General features: G+C 44.7%; 1 long non-coding RNA gene across 1 annotated transcript in view; it reads right to left on the minus strand.

The window, feature by feature from the left end:
• LOC124511004 (uncharacterized) overlaps window positions 1-13371 on the minus strand; it is a 207382-nt gene that overhangs the window by 56120 nt on the left and 137891 nt on the right. Inside the window, exon 2 of the long non-coding RNA XR_006961807.1 lies at window positions 6676-6870. This is a non-coding gene — a long non-coding RNA (uncharacterized LOC124511004). The remainder of the gene's footprint in view (window positions 1-6675; window positions 6871-13371) is intronic.

Here is a 13371-nt window from a genome sequence, read left to right on the forward strand (position 1 = left end):
AGCTGAGGATGGCTCATGTGAAGGCAGCAGGGCAAGTTCTGGGCTGCCTTGGGCTGATGATGGTGATACGAGAGTTAAATGTGGCATTTGCTTCAAAGAGGCTCCCCTCTCCGCATTCTCCAAATCATCAGACCTCCCTCCCTACATACACAAACAGGTGTGCGCTAAGATCGGCTACGTTTTGGAGAAAACAAGGAAATGATAACAAATAGCAAAACTTGTATTAAAATAACATTTTCCCCTGTATCAGGCACTGTGCTAAGAACCTCACATTCATGATCTCATGCAAGTCTCACAAGAGCCCCGTACAGACTGATGTTGCTGCTTCCCCATTTTGTAGATGGGAAAACTGAGTCATAGAGGTTAAAAAAACTGACCCGGGGGCGCCTGGGTGGCGCAGTCGGTTAAGCGTCCGACTTCAGCCAGGTCACGATCTCGCGGTCCGGGAGTTCGAGCCCCGCGTCAGGCTCTGGGCTGATGGCTCAGAGCCTGGAGCCTGTTTCCGATTCTGTGTCTCCCTCTCTCTCTGCCCCTCCCCCGTTCATGCTCTGTCTCTCTCTGTCCCAAAAATAAATAAACGTTGAAAAAAAAAAAACAAAACTGACCCGTAGGAGCACATACTCAGTAAGTGACTGCATCAGAGTTCACACCTAGTTTTGACCCCCAAGTGTGTCCTCTGAACTAGCATCCTTCTGTGCACATTTCACGTCTAGGAGCCCCATCAAGCCTTGCGACTACCAAAACAGTCGCGCAAATGAGGGCATTTAGAGTTCTGACTAGGAGAAGACTCAAAGCGAGAGCCCAGCTCAGCAGGGATGGAGAACGTGGGTGTATCCCCGTGGCCTGCTGGGACCTTGTCTAGGTCCATTTGTTTTTATAACCACGGGTACTGCACAGTCATTTAAAAACATGTGCTGGCCAGGGCGGAACATCTGATGGTGGTAACCCGCCTGGTGCTGGCAGCGGGCGAGGAGGGAACAGATCGGGTGAATATGGGTCAGCCCTTCCAGGGCAGAAAGGAAGGGAACGTTAATTTTTAGTAGGAACGATGAGGAAAGCAGTCCTGAAATGTTTTTTTACAGAAATAGAAACCAGTGAAACAGAAGCCAGCACTCTACTACTTTAGAAAAAGAAAGAGCCCTGCAACAGACAGGCAAGCGATCGGCAGCTACTGCCAAGCTCAGAAACTTGTCATATTTAGTTTGTTCCCCCAAAGTAGCGCCTACCCAAACCACCAGAGGAAGGTAAGCGATAACAAACAGATCCAAAGTCGGGGCCCCAGTCACAGCAACAATCACCGCTGTAGCTCGCAAATGCCACCCAAGTGCTAGGTCAGGGCTCACGGCGCACGTATAAACGGCCCCTGCTCCATCCAGCCGACGGAGACCATCCCAGCTGCAGGCAATAACCAGGCACGCAGCTTCTAACCTGGCCTCCAGGACCCAGTAAGTATAGATAATGCTTGACTTTGCTCTAAAGCCCTCCTAATTCTCCAAGGATCTGTCCCAGAGGGAAGACGATGCTTTATGAGAAGCAGAACCTATCTCTGGCCCCAGTGTCTGTGCCCAGAGCTGGGGAGCCAGGCCTTATACGCAGAATAATTGCTACATCTCATGCTGTACTGCACAGACTTCCTTACCAGCTGTAACTTTCTATTTGCCTGACCCTGTTATTACTGGCTCCTGCTTGATTTTAGGGACATTAACCTGCCCATATGCGTCTGCTGGTGCCTTGCCTGTCAACTCCAGCTTAAAGCCTTCTTAAAAAGGTGCTTTGTGAGCTTTCCTTTCACACGTCTTTTGGGGCCTTTTTCTTTCCAGGTTCCTCGCTTTTCTTCCGCTCACTCCTTCCCTCCACCTGGTTGAAGCAGAGGATTTGAGCTTTCCTTAGGATCACTTTACAAGCTGGCCAGTCACATTACTTGAGGATATGTGGTAAAAGCCTGTTTCCAGGTCACAGATTCAGATCTGTGGAAACTTCCCAGACAGTTCTGAAATTCTGAGCTGGGGTTCTGGTATCCAGACTCTAGCTAAGCTAGATCCTTGTGGGCTGCAAGCAGTCCTGATGACGTAGGCCATCTATCTAAGCCTCCCTGGGCTCCCAAACCCCAGGGAGTGGAGGAGAAGGGGGAGTATGGGAGACCTGCCCCCACTCACTATCAACAGGTCTTGTTAATTTCTCTGCTCTAAGAAGAAACAACATTTCTGTGCGGAAGCCAGAGTCCAGCTTATTTTAGTCATTCTTCTCTGTACGGTTGGTTGTCCTTGCTGCCCTGCGGGGGGGGCTCCAGCTCCAACCTGAGCTCTTAAACGTAACTAGTTCTGATATCCTCATCTGTTGCTATAAGGTGTCCACCATGACAGGTGGATCCGAGCACAGAATACAGCGTGAGCACGTGAGTGGTCTTCAGCCAGTTCCCGTGGCCGGTCGGACCGCTGCATACAGACCCGCTGTAAGAAAAAGGGGTCACAATCTACCACAGAAACTGCAACATGACAGGGAAACTTGTTCTTAGATGTTGTCTCCACCGGAGACAGAATCAGGGATATGGTTTAAACGTGTTTTGGCTTAGAATCAAAAAACCAGGTTTTGTGTCCCGCCCTTTTGGTTCACAATTCTTGAAGACGGTTCTTGCACAATCACACCCCCACAGAACCTTGGTGAGACTCCTATCACATGAGGAAATGCGTGCGAGATTGCTTTGGAAAACACCACAAATAAAAGAGGCCATTGTTGTCAGGCCTTGGTTCTGAGGCAAGAGAACCAGGGCATAGAGAAGTAAGAGTTAGAAATCACCGAGTCTCAGCTGCTGGGGGGTAACTCAGGCCTTCGCAGACCCTCCCTCTGGGGTCCGTCCTGGAATGTGCTGCTGTAACAGCAGAGGGAACACAGTGCTGCTCACAGTAGTGACGAAACGGCCAATTCCACTATCAGCTGTGATAGAACTCAGCCCAAATTATTTTCTTGAAGCTTGAATCTCATTGAATAGTCCTCAGCTCATTGGAGACAGAGATAAGTAGTGTCAAGACCATGGGCCATGGGACCAGACTGCCTGGGTGTGCGTCTATCTCTGCATCCCCTTAACTAGGCAACTTTAAACGAGTGACATGACCTATCTTTGCTTCAGTTTGCTCATCTGTAAAATGGTGATAAAAATACTATCCACTTCATACAGTTGAGAATAAAATGAATAATAAATGTAAAGTACTTTGAATAATTTCTGATGTGTGGTAAGCTCAGTGTGGCTATTATGCTTTTCCAATAAAATAATCTATTCTTTTTTTAAAGTTTATGAATTTATTTTGAGAGAGTGAGAGAGAGCACAAGCAGGAGAGGGGCAGAGAAAGGGGGAGAGAGACAATCCCAAGCAGGCTCCGCACTATCAGCATGGAGCTCGGTCCCACGAACAATGAGATCAGAACCTGCGCGGAAATCAAGAGTTGGACACTGAACCAACTGAGTCACCCAAGTACCCCTCAAATAATCTGTTCTTAAAAACTGAAGTGTGTGTTCTAAATTGCAAAAAGAGATGGGAAGAGATGGATTTTTTTTTTTTTTAAGGCATAATAGAGACTGGGGTTTGACGTGGCTTCAAGAAATCCAATCTCTCTCCCCCGACTCCAGTGTGTGGTGTCTAATGTGTCTGGGTGCCCGGGAAGGCAGTGATGACTTCTCCTCCCCCTGGCGGAGCCCAAGACTGGATGAAGACAGCTATGGCTAAACCCAGCCTCCTCCTCCACCAACCGCTGGACGACCATGGACACTTGGCTTATCTTCCCGTGCGTCACTTCCTAAACTTCGCAGTGAGAGAACAACAGTACCTTCCTCACGGGGTTGTTGCTCAGAGCAGTGCGCAGAGTAGATTCACAATAAATTTCAGCTATTCCTGTTATTACCGTACCATTCGCCACTCCCCAGCTTTGCAATTCAGAGTTTCAAGAAATTACAGCAGTTTCCCTTTTCAGGTTCAAGTAGAAGAGCTAAAACAGCAGACAACTGCAACCTGACATCGGATCGTCTACTGAAGACAAGGACAAGAAATGCCACATCATTACAATCAGGCTGTTTGTTCACACAATGTGACAATATCTACAGTCACTGACTCATGGCAAACTTTTTATGAATTACAGTGAGTTAGCTGTTCACATTTCAAAACCTCTCCATACGTGAAAACCCACCCCCCCCTTAGACATTCCTTAAGGTTGCGTAACAAACTGGCCCAGAAGACATGGGAGACCCCTCGTCTCTGGTTTTAACATCAGGTATGGTGGATACCAGCTACCACACCAGTGTCGACTGATTCCAGGCACTTGAAGTGCCACTTTCAGTTTTGCTGTGGTTTGGCCCACCTTCCTATTTGGAGGCGATACATTTTTGAGAACTGCTCATCAGAATGTTCGAAAAAACTCGCAAATGGCAAGCACTGAAAATGCCAAGTGATTTCAATTTTTTTAAATAGCTGTGTGGGGCTGGTGACCTTAGTCAGGTCGGCCATCAAGTTTTGGATCTGGCAATAAAAGTCACAGAGTGAGTCAACTAACAGTGCGGAAGGGATGAGACAGCATGATTTTTTTTTTCTTCTAGCTTCTCTAGCATCGGGGCTGACCCTGCAGACAGGGTGCTTGGTTTCTGACATGCTGGGAGGGTCCCCGGAGAATGCTAGAAATCAGAATAGGCTGCCAGAGTGAAAAGGCTCGTATCAGTAAGTTCACACAACATTCAATAGCACTGGAACATAGCCACCCGTTCCATTTCTCCAGCCTGATAATCCAGGACCATCAAGGGAAAGAGCAGAAATTTTGGTGGCTTTTAGGATTTTTAAAGTTTCATCTGGGCAAACCCAGAAACATCAATGTTATCCAGACCTTTCCACTGTTCATTTTTGAGACTCCAAGACTAAACCTAAGACTGGCCTAGCACAGCAGATGTTTTGCCTTTGCCTGAGAGAAGACAAAAACTTGAGAAGAAAGAGGGTCTTTGGAAACACTGGCTTTCCTTGAGGATCCCCTGAAGGTTGTCAAGCACCAGACAAGATGTCCTGATCCCCGACATGCTAAACAGAGTTACCTCCTTCACAATGACATGCAAATTTGCAAACGTTTTATGCCTTATTAAGAAAATTATTCAAGCCCAGGAAATGTGAGGGTTAAATGCCTTGCTTTCATAAACACACTGCAATGAGAAAGAAGATTTCAGATATTATGTGGAAAAATGCAATAAAAAGTGCTGACTTAGCCCATTCCACTCCATTGAATTGTTCAGCAATTATGGTCATCCCCAATGCCCTAGAAAATTAAAGTGCATGATGAAATCCCAATCTAAGGATATCAACTGCTATGTTACTAAATAAACGACACATCCCATTTTAAAAGCATTTAAAACTGTATCAAAAGAGGTCGTGCTGAAGAGGGACTATAATTTTAACATCATCTGCTGCACACTTAAATTTTATCTTGAAGCTAAACGTTGCAAAGTTAAATCAATTTTATTTGATCTCACGGGGGAATTTACGCTCCTTCATTTGGGATGGATGGAACCCTTGGCACAGTCCAGAATTTATTAAGACTCCTGTCCCACAGGAACAGTTAACTCTTTGATCCTAGCACACTCCCTCCTCCTAGAAGAGTTATTTAAAAGTTACACGTCCCCCCCCCCTTTTTTTTAAACCCAAGCCCAGCAGGCACAGACATACAATTCCCCTTTCTCTCTTTTTCTGTCTCTCCTTCCCTGGAGTCTCTAAAGCAGTTCCTTCAGCTCTAGTTTTCTTTTTCTAAATTTAAAAATGTGGCTTGTGGCTATAAAAGTCTCCCCCACCTTGAGCAGCGCACCCCCCCACACACAGTCCCCTGGGGCTGTTATTGGCATGATGTGTAAATTAACTGGAGTCACTTAGAGCCCTCAGTTAGCTTTTAGTCAAACATTAGCAGCAGTGTTTACTCTTGTGTAATCTTCAGTTGTTACTTAATTTAATGCCCGTCAGCATTAAAAAAAAAAAAATGTTCAGCAAATCCTTGGCACAGGCTGTTGGGTTTCGTTCCTCTTCCCCTCCCCCACCTTGACCCAAATCAAGCTCAACTGAATCTGAGTAAAGGCTTTCTAATATTTTTAATTCACGAATGCAGCTTGCTCTCTTTAAGACTTTGCTTTCTGAGGCAATCCAACCACATTCTACTCAGAAGCCTTTGCTTGGCACCCCCCACCCCACCTTACATCAAAGCGGGGGAACTGTAAATTGTATAGTTTTTGTTTCTGGTTCCTCTAGCAGTTATTTGTGAGTGATGTAAGATGGGAAGCATCCTCAAACTCACATTTGGAAGAGGATGGTGTGGCCCCCTGAGAAAAGCCCATTGAAAACTAACTTTGAAGGTCTGCCCAGTGGCGAGCTAAAAGCTGAACATATCACATCATAATTCATGCACAACTTTGTCTCTTTTGAACCTTCTTCCTCAGCTGCCACCACCTCTAAAGTAAATAAATAGAGCCCTGGCCATTCTGTGGCCTTCTGGAGCGCTCTTTTCATAATGTGAAATGCATCTATGTCCAGCAGGAGAACTTCTCCAAGGCTATCATCAAGGCAAAAGGAATTAATGACTTCAAATGCAGCAGGGAGGCTCAGCTTCGAGAGCAAAGCACATTCTTAAGGGGAAAAGAATGCAGGGGAAATTACGAGACTACCTTTCAAAGACACAAAGTACAGTTCCTCCTCTGTTGCCCCTCTCGGTCTCCTTGGGCTCTGTGCAGGAGAATGCTTTCCTCAGTCCAGGGGCTCTGGTTAGTAGCACCATACTCTGTATTCTGGGCCAAGAAGAGAAATGTCACCTGGAAAGTCTCATGCTTGTTCGGGAGATGTGATCAAAAGAATGTGTTCACCTAAGAAGGAAAAAAAGATCCTGAGTCAGCCAGGTCTCAACTCAATGTTCCATCCTCTTCCTCAAAACCTTGACTTTCAAGTGTCACCGTGTCTCAGCTGTACCTCTGTTTCTTGGTGACTAGAAATGGGGCTCTCTTCCATACATCACAAGGGAAAGTCCTACTGCTGAGAATCCTAACCATGGAAGGGTAGCCCCACTACGTCTCACAACCCTCTAAGAAGACCCTGGAGGGGTACGTGGGACAGGGAGAAAAAGAAAAGCAGAGACATGGGTCACTGAGGTTTCATCCAACGGCTGCAAATGAACAAATGCCAGAGGACGCACTTTTGCTCTCTCAGATAGGAAGGGAATTCCTGGACTGAATCCACGGAGAATTCGTTGTTGGATTTCTAGGAAAGCATCGCTGAGGGGCTGAATTATGTTCTATTAACTCGAGCTGCAGCTGTCCTGGGGGTCAACAGATCTGTCTGAGCTCATGTTACAAGTGCACACTGGTGGCCCACGGCCGGGGGCGGGTGGCACGGTGGGTGATCTTCAAAGCAGCCCAGGAGACACATGCGTCCCTGTCACCGACCACCGCCTCTCTCTTCTCCCTCATGCCCACCTCTGGGACATTGCCGACTAGGCTCCCAAATGCAGCTGTTAGGCTACACAAATGATGCAACTTCTACAATTTTCTTGAATTACCTGGACCGGGCTCATAGCACAGGGCTACACTGATAAGGGCTTTTAAGGCATAAGCACTTACTCCCAGATGACAGCTCCTCTCCTCTCAGCAAGGAGACTTGCCCAGGTCCCTCGGGGGTCCAAACCGGGAGCTCTCCTATAGAGAGAGCTCTCCTGTTGTTTTTCCCGCTGCTAAGCGACCCTATCGCTGGCACACAGGGTTCATTCTTCCATTTGCTTTCCACCACTTTTCTCAGCTCCCTCTTCAATATCTCTTTCTTGCCAATCCTTAACCCAGCTTATTCATTTGATGACGAATTGCTCAGTTCTCATGGACTGGTATGTGCCTTTAAAGCTCCTCAGAGGAGATCACTTGACAAATATAAAAAGGAAGCTTTTTATTTATTTTTTATTTTTTTAATGTGTATTTATTTTTGACAGAGAGACAGAGCACTAGCAGGAGAGGGGCAGAGAGAGAGGGAGACGGTGAATCTGAAGCAGGCTCCAGGCTCCGAGCTGTCAGCAAAGAGCCAGACGCGGGGCTCGAAGTCACGAACCATGAGATCGTGACCTGAGCTGAAGTCGGATGCTTCACCGACTGAGCCACCCAGGCGCCCTGAATGGAAGCTTTTTAGACAAATGTTCCATTAATTGAGGCGTCAGCCTTAATGATCAACAACAATAAATCCATTTCTTTTCTAGCTAATCCTGTGTGTGTGTGTATGTGTGTGTGTGTGTGTGTGTGTGTGTGTGTGTGTGAGAGAGAGAGAGAGAGAGAGAGAGAGAGAAATAGAGAAGTGCTGTGTTGTGTGACACCCTCTTCCTCTCTCTCTGCAGCATGGGCATGTGCATGTGTTTGTTTTGTTCACTGTGCAACGCCCAGCTTTCTAGGTTCCCCCAGGTCTGCTGCTCTAGTCAATGAGAAATCCAACAAATTGGCTGGGTTAAGCTGTTTCCACCAGTTCATAAAGGGAAAGCTTTGGGCGCATTCCCAAAAGGCCGGGCATGTGACTTAAGGCAGCAAAAGGAGGCTGGCTTGCAACGCCCCCACCCCCCATGCTCAGGGTTTACTCTGTTTATTCTGTCGACCCTGTTTATCCTTTCAAGTCTGGTTTCTCAGCAGGGCAACTCATCACACTACACCCAGATTGTGGGGACACATAGACAACATCCCAAAAGAACCATAGAGCACAGTCCTGCTGATTCATTCACTAAGCCATTTGTTAGCAAGCTGATTTGGGGTTTCTCTTTTCCAAATGTTCCAACACTTAAGGAATTAAAACTGCTGGCTGTTCTCATCTTTAAACAAAATATCCTAGATAATTGGCAATTTCAAATAAGTTTCACTATTAAAGTCTCTGTCAGAAACATGTCTGACAGTTAATGAAATATTTGGAAATCCACACCATGCAAAAGGACATGTAAAATGTTAAGGATAGAGTTAGTCAACACTCGGCAAACATTCGCCGATGCAGGGCTGGTTTCCTCAGGTTTAAAATGTATAACCAAGTGATGCATAAGTCCTGAAATATCATGGCACTGAATGAGAACTGGCAAGAGGCAATCAAAAAACAAAGGACATGATATAGCAGTGAGGCCATGGAATCAGACAGAACCAGACTCGGATTCGTTTCCGAGCTTGTTATGCGGCCTGGAACAAATGGCATGTTCTCACTGAGACTCAGTGTTCTCATCTCTAAAATGGGGATCATGAGGGTCGTCCCTCAACTCAGTGGGTTAGTGTGGGGATTAAAATTCGGAAATGCTTGTGAAACACTTGACTAACCACAGTTTCTAGCTCATGGTAAGCAGTTAATAAATGAAAACTGCTAAGTACTCAGGTCTTACAGAGAATGTCTTTAAAAATTGGGAATTTAATTTTAAAACTTAGGAAACAACACAGATCTCTTTGGAAATCTCAGACTCCCAACCCAGGTAACGGAACATCTTGGAAATCCAAACCACTTGAAACAGACTTGTTCAGATGCCAGAGACAAGGCTCCTACCCAGCTGACACTCAATAAACATTTATTGATACTGACCATGGTTTGTTGAGGTTTAAACTAAAACGTCTGGAAGAATTACAGAATCACTTGTGGTTATTCCTGAAATATTATGATATCAGAGTAAGAATTAAAAACACCACCACCAAAAAACAAAACAAAACAAAACAAAACCCTAGGTCCTAATTTTGCTTAAAGACTGAAATGACCCTAAACACATGTATCACAAGGAAAGTGGAGGTTCATAAAATTCTAAAACCAGGATTAAGAAAGAGTTCCCAGAAACAGACATTAGCCTCATGCGCTTCAGCAGAGAAATTTCTTCATTTGTCATCCCTTTGACTCCACAGAGTAAAGTCACAATGCAAGGGAGTTATCTTCGTAGTCCTTGGGTGAGACCATCAACCCTTTCCATCTAACCAAAGGGCCACCGAATTAGAGTGGAACACCAGCTGACTGAATAATTTAGAGTCACATTCAAACAGACCATCTCCCAGAGGGTAGCTCCCACACATAGAGAAAACTGAGGAAGGCAGTAGTTTAAAGTTTTTCTTTTTGTCAAAGAAGAGTTTGCAATGTGACAATGATTAAGCTATATGGGAGACTTTTAACAAAGTTTACTATAGCCTTGAAAATACTCACTAAAAAGACCTAATTTGCTTTTCTAATCCTCCTTTTAGTCTCGAAATTACCACTTCGTATTCTCTCTTGCGTGGCGCAAAAGAAGAAACAAAACCTACAGAATTCAATAAAGCTCTGATTAATTCAGGCTGGTCTCTCTTCTAGGTATCAGATATTACAAAGGAAGTCAACTAAGATATTACCTCCGTCCTTGAGAGTAAGTCCCTGATCTTTAGGGACACATTCTTAAAATGAGCCACTTAATCCTCACTAAATGCCAAATAAACCGATCTCTGGAATACTTAAAATCCCACGCTCTGTGGCTATACCGTGCAACAATAACAACAACAACAACAACAACAACACACACACAGGTAGAAAGCAAAAGGGGTCGGTTGTGTCTCTGGCTTGCTTTCCACAGTGACTAGCACTTTGCCAGTGCAGAGTAAAGCCACAATAGTAAACCCTTTGCAAGAAAGGGGCACATCTCCAAAGGAGGGAGGTTTGGCTGCAGGTGGCTATGGGAATGCAGAGTTTATGGAAACTTAGCTTGTTATTTATTTTATAATCTTTCCTGCAACCTGTGAGCTTAGCCAGCCTTCCCACTCTGACTTTTGGGAAACCCACCTTGAGGCCTTCCCAGACTCGTGGCTCAGGTTACAGACTTCAGTTGTGATGGACAGAAGCCTAGCCGTTCTACATGTGTCAACATGGAAATGTACCTTGCCCTCATAGTAGATTAAAATGCTCGGACACACTTACAGGGTAAATGCATTGTTGCATTGTTGACCAGTTTTCTTAAAAAAAAAAAAAAAGACGGAAGAGAAGCAAAGAAAAGAAAATCATGCTATACGTATATTTAGCAGGAAGCAGGATTTATTTAATTCATTAACGTGAAAGCAAGCAGAATGGTGGGGTTGATGCAAAGGGCATTTGAGGAACTGAATATATAAGAAAACTGAAGAAGAGACATCCAAATTAGATTACTAGATTACATAGAACACTGGTTAATGTCACACACGGCAATAAAAGTACAACCTGTAGGGTCATCTCTTCAATTAGATCAAAAGCACCTGCATTGCATCACTACCCAACAAAGTTCTACCAATAAACAAACACGTCACTTCACAGAGTCTGAGCCTTTATCAATAGCAAAGAGTTTGTTGGATAAGGCACCTTCCCTCCATGAATCTGTTGATCCTTGGGTGGGCCTGTTAGAAAATGTTCCAGTAAGACAGTGAAAGAACATACAGCTACGCTTTTGCCTTATTTCAAGTTGATACTTTCTTAATATCAGCAAAGGGCTTTGGGGGAAAAGATGTCTCATGTAGTAAGACAACTAAGGCCTTGGGACAGAGTTTTGTAGAAATTTAAATAGACCAGCATTGCCACTCAAACTGATGAATCCTAAGAAATAGAGTTAGAGGTGAAAGCAAGCCAAGTGTCCACTGAGAAACGAATGGAATAAAATGTGGCATACACACACAATGAAATATTATTCAGCCTTTAAAAGGAAAGAAATTCTGGGGCGCCTGGGTACCTCCATTGGTTGAGCGTCCAACTTCAGCTCAGGTCATGATCTCACAGTTCGTGAGTTCAGGCCCCATGTCGGGCTCTGTGCTGACAGCTCAGAGCCTGGAGCCTGCTTCGGATTCTGTGTCTCCCTCTCTCTCTCTCTGCCCCTCCCCGCCCCTGCTCATGCTCTGCTTTCCCTGTCTCTCAAAAATAAATAAACATTTGGGGCACCTGGGTGGCTCAGTTGGTTGAGCATCTGACTTTGGCTCAGGTCATGATCTCACCGCTTAGAGCTTGGAGTCTGCTTCGAATTCTGTGTCTCCCTCCCTTTCTCTTCCCCTCCTCCACTCATGCTTTCTCTGTCTCAAAAATAGGTAAACACTAAAAATCTAAAAAAATTTAAAAAGGAAGGAAATTCTGACATATGCTATAGAATGGATGAACCTTGAGGATATGCTCCATGAAATAAGTCAGTCACAAAAGATAAATATTTTATGACTCCACTTGTATGAGTTATCTAGAATATCAAATTCCTAGAAATAGAAAGTAGAATGGTGGTTACCAGGGGCTGGAAGAAGGGGGGGATGGGGAGTTTAATGGGTATAGAGTTTTAGTTTTGCAAGATGGAAAAGTTCTGGCGATTGGTTATGCAACAATGAGAAGGTGCTTGACGTTACTGAACTATATACACTTAGAAATGGTCAGGAGGGTAAATTTTATGTTATGCAGTGTTTTTTTTACCACAATACAAAATAATTTTTAAACATTCCAGAGTTGGTCTCACCAAAAAAGATGTGTGTTATACGGCAAGGGATTGACTCCCACCAGAGCAAAGCCAAAAGGTGGAGTCTAGGGGACCATCAGAAGTGCTAGATTGTGACTTAACCTACAATATGACACCAACCAGCAACCTAGCTATGCTGGACATAAGCCCACGTCGTGGAAACAATCAAGTAACGGGGCAGAGGTGGCTGCCTGAGCGGCCCATCCTGTCATGCCCGGAAAACCCAGCAGGAGCTGAGGCTGAGGTGTGCTGGCCAAAGCCCAATGTAGAGAAACCCCCCACAGCTACAAAGAACTATCTGCCCTTTTTTTAAGGATTTGTCCTTCATTTAAAATCACACGTCTTCCCCCCCCACATTTTACAAAAATGTATTCAAATGGATCATAGGCTTTAATGCAAGATGAAACAGTAGGACATTTTTAGAAGACAATATACGAGGAAATCATGCAATTTTTAGGTTGGCAATGAGTTTTTTGTTTTTGTTTTGTTATATAAAATTTGTCTCTTGCTAAGGTGTACAACTTGATGTTCTGATATACGTGACACATTATGAAATGATCACCCTAATCTAGCTGGTAAATATTCCATCACCCTACATCATGACCTTTCTTTTTCTTTTTCTTTTTTTTTATGGTGAGGACACTTACATTCTGCCCTCTTAGCAAGTTTCAAGTGATAATACAGTATTATTAACCAGAGCCACCACGCTGCATGTGGTGAGAAGTTATTGAGTCTGCACAACTGAAATTTTTGAATAAAAACTAAGAGGGCTCCCTACCACCACCCCTTTTAACTTCCCTTACCCCCTACTTAAGAGTTAAATGAGAAAAGATTCGACAATGTTCACTCAACAGTGGAGCTAGCTTTCTGACGGCTGAATTTGCTGCTTTTCTCAACTGTCCACACGCTT

This window comes from Lynx rufus, unplaced genomic scaffold (assembly GCF_022079265.1).
Source record: "Lynx rufus isolate CCGP_SWC_20201006 ecotype Redwood Valley unplaced genomic scaffold, mLynRuf1.p SCAF_1, whole genome shotgun sequence".
NCBI classification, from domain to species: Eukaryota; Metazoa; Chordata; class Mammalia; order Carnivora; family Felidae; genus Lynx; species Lynx rufus.